Source organism: Terrapene carolina, unplaced genomic scaffold (assembly GCF_002925995.2).
Source record: "Terrapene carolina triunguis isolate 2854851 unplaced genomic scaffold, T_m_triunguis-2.0 Scaffold12313, whole genome shotgun sequence".
Lineage (NCBI taxonomy): Eukaryota > Metazoa > Chordata > Testudines > Emydidae > Terrapene > Terrapene triunguis.
In genome coordinates this window covers 4635-8449 of record NW_020676664.1, presented here as the reverse complement: position 1 = coordinate 8449, position 3815 = coordinate 4635, and the positions used below count along the sequence as shown (strand labels likewise).

At 52.0% G+C, this 3815-nt stretch overlaps 1 long non-coding RNA gene across 1 annotated transcript; it reads left to right on the top strand.

Annotated features, from left to right (window-relative positions):
* Positions 1-1068: 1068 nt before the first annotated feature.
* Positions 1069-1964, top strand: LOC113408400. The gene is made up of 3 exons (XR_003370299.1): positions 1069-1164; positions 1555-1641; positions 1884-1964. It is a non-coding gene; the product is annotated as an uncharacterized LOC113408400 (long non-coding RNA).
* The last annotated feature ends 1851 nt before the right edge of the window (positions 1965-3815 follow it).

Genomic DNA, 3815 nt, shown 5'->3' with positions numbered 1-3815 from the left:
GGGGGCTGGAGGTGTGTGAGGGGGTGCTGAGGAAGTGTGAGGGGAGTGCAGGGTCAGGGCTGGCGGAGTGTGAGGGGGTGCAGAGGGCAGGGGGCTGGGGTGTATGGGGGGGCAGGATGGGCAGAGGGCTGGGGGGGTGGGCTGGGGTTGTGGGGGTGCTCATGCATGGGGCTGGAGGGGGAATTCCCCAATTCCAGCCCCTTCCCCAAGGTCTCACCCCCGCCTCTTCTCCTCCCCGGAGCGTGCTGCTTCCCCCTCCCTCCTGCCAACAGCTGATCAGCGGCAGGGAGAGGGGGAGGGGAGGGGACCTAGCACGCTGGGGGAAGAGGCAGGGGAGGAGCTTGGCTGCCGGCAGACCCTGCCCTGCTGCAGCAGGAGCACCAGCAGCTGGCAGCATCAAGCTTCTGCCCCCACAGGAGAGAGCGGGGGGCAGAGAAGAGCAGGCCGGGGACCCTTTCGACCGTGGGCCCGGCGCCATGGTAAATCTGGTACTTGCCACAGTCAAAAGGGCAAAGCACCATGGGGGAGGAGGTGTCTCTAGGACTGAATACGGGGTTGTAATTCCAGGGAGATGGCGGCCTTGGGGAAGATTATTTTCACAGTGTCTCTGGGAGGCTCAGTCTGAAGAGGAAGCTGGCTGCACGGATGTAATTCTGGGGGAGAATGCAGTCTTTGCAATAGGGCAGGGCTTGTGCTGGGGTCTGGATTGTTGCTGGGGGTCTCTCTAGAGTTCACTGGGATTTAGTTCTAGTATTGTTCTCTGTGAGGTGGGTCTCTGTGGGGTGGAGGGAGATGGGGTGTATCTGGCTGCAGGGATGGGGTTGGTGTGAGGGGAATGAGACGCAGTGCAGGGGTGTCATGGCAGCCTGTGGAAGAGGCATAATGCAGGGGGGGTCCCACAAGGCCGAGTCTCTGAGGGGATGAGCGCTTGGTGTGAAGGCATGAGGCTCAGTGAGGGGGGGTCTTTAGCTGCCAAAGTAGGGGGCTTAGTTCAAGGAATATTCAGTCACCCCATAGGTGAGTCTGCAGGGATCTATGTTGAGGCTCATCTCCCTCCTTCCAGGGATCCTGGATATCTTTGGGTTTGAGAACTTTGTGGTGAATCGTTTTGAGCAGCTCTGCATAAACTTGGCCAATGAGCAGCTACAGCACTTCTTCAATTATGTGAGTTCCAGGTGTGACGTTTTCTGGCTGGCAGGGGGCTCCGCAGGGTGTTGGGAGAGCCATGGGAGGGCAGAATGGTGACCTCTCCTTGTACAGTAGGGCCCCCCCTGGGCTGGGGGAGCCCAGAGTGGTGATCCAGCCGTGGGAGCAGAGTGGAGACCAGGAGCAGGGGCCTCCTCATGCATGGGGGTTACCATTGGATGGTGGGCCTGGCACAGGGGGATTGCTCACAGCAGTGGTCTTGTCTTGGGGAGGTATACAAGTGCTGAGGTGGTTTGAAGCTGTGACTGCCTTCCACGTAGCGTGTCGAGGGGAAGGATGCATGACTTGCTTGGCTGAAGGCTGTTGGTGCTGCTGGGAGCTCCAATTTTACTCTCTTCTGTGTCTCAGCATATTTTCCAACTGGAGCAGGCTGCGTACCAGGAGGAAGGGCTGCCCTGGGAGGCAATTACATTCAACAATAACAAACCCATTTTGGTGAGTGACCTAGACCTGGGTGAGGGAGAGACTCCTCTAGCCCCAGGCAGAGGCCCAAGGGAGGGAGAGAGGAAGTGCTGTATCCAATGTTGGAAGGGTTAGGATCTGGGGAAAAGTTCCATTGAAGGTGGGGGCAGAGAGTGTAGTGAGCAGACAGAGGGGAGATAGCCTCTCAGGAGAGGATGGACTGCCTCCACTCCCGTTAGGTAAGGGGCTCATCTCTTTTCCTTCTCCTGCTGCAGGACCTGTTCCTGGCCAAGCCGCTGGGGCTGCTGTCTCTCCTGGATGAGCAGAGCGCATTCCCTCAGGTATGGCAATTGTGACTAGAGTGGTACAGGGACAAGCTGTGGATCAGAGAAGATGTTGTGGGGGTTGGTGCAACAGATGAGTGAGGAGAATCATAGAAGATTAGGGTTGGAAGGTCATCTAGTCCAGTGGTCCCCAACGCGGTGCCCGTGGGCGCCATGGCGTCTATGTGCGCCCGCTTACTGGCCGGCAGACGAGCATCCGCTGAAATGCCGCCGAGAAGCAGCGTCATCCAGAGGCTTCGCCACCTAAATGCCGCTGATTTTCAGTGGCATTTCGGCGGCAACGCCTCTGGATGACGTTGCTGCTTCTCGGCGGCATTTCGGCAGATGCTCGTCCGCTGGCCACGGTCCTTGGTGGCTCGCCAGACAAAAAAGATTGGGGACTACTGATCTAGTCCAACCCCCTGCTCAAAGCAGGTCCAACCCTGTGTTCTAATTGAAATCAATATATTTGAAAACGTAGAAAAATATCCAAAAATATTTAATACATTTCAGTTGGTAGTCTATTGTTTAACAGTGTGATTAAAACTGCGATTAATCATGATTAATTATTTTTTTTTTAGTTAATTGCGTGAGTTAACGGCCATTAATCGACAGTCCTAATAAAAACGTACCAGGAAATTCCATATAAACACTCAAAAACCAGGAAATGGCCAACGTTAAGTTTTTATGTATAACCTTAACACGTGTCCTGTTTGTGCATATGCATTACGTTAGTCTTTAGTTATGTGATCAAGTACTGTTGTTTATGTATGACCAGTATCTCATCCAGTAAACAAGGAAGGGTGCACTCATTCAGCAGTGGCGATAAAAAAAAAATTATAAATAATTACACGTAAACATTATTTAAAAACAAGTATTTCATTTTTATAAGGAAAACAACTCATTCTTCAAGAGCTTGGTTGTACATGCATTCCATGTGCCGAGACCAGAAGCTTTTCACTAGCCGTGTCCATTAGCTTATACATGCACCTGCCTACCCTCGTGCTCCCTTCTGAGGGTATAAAAGGTAGCACCAGCCATCTGCCACTCCAATTCCTCCCCGTCCTCGGCCTGAGATGGAGTGAGCTGTATCTGTAGCCAGTTGAGATTTGGCTAATTATTTGGTTTTGTGTGTATTGTTATTTATAGATAAGTATACATGTATTTATTTATATTTAGGAAACTGTTACCTACAGTAGAAAGTAAGTGCAAAGGGGGATCATTTTTCAGGGCTTAACTCCCCCACTCATCTCCCTCCTGAAGGACAGGTTCCTAATGTGCCCAGATCGCTTGGATTTAAAAACTGTGGTCTGCCTCAGACTGCTTCTTATGAAGGACGACCACGACACCTGCCTCTGCTCCTAGGACAGACTCTTATTACTTCTAACTGTGGTATCTGCTGCATGTTGTTGCATAGGATGATGCAATCCAGAGAGAGCTGGCTTAAAATGTTTCTAATGGACAGGTCCATGAGGGCAGACTGGGACTCAGGCTTGGGGGACCCTCTGTACACCAGCTGCAGGAGTTTAGGAGTGCTCCATCAAGCTCAGTGTTGATTGGCTCCAAGGCTCCTCTCTGAAATAGTTTTCAAAGGACACTGGTAAGACGCACTAGGAAAAGAGTGAGGAAGGGAAATTGAAGCATTCCCTTAAAGAGAAGAGGGAAAAATCTTCCTCTAAGTCATCTTCAAAGAAGAGCCTGTCATCCCCATCTCATGAGACTCCCTGCCATGGCATGGGCATATCCAGCGCTCATAAGAACCACGATCCTGGTTCTGTAACATTTAAGTCAGAGGGCCTGGCACCAAGTCTACTGGTGAAGAGCTCCCCATAGTACAGGATCATTCCATACTGACTGAATGGGTGCCGATGGTACCAACAGCCT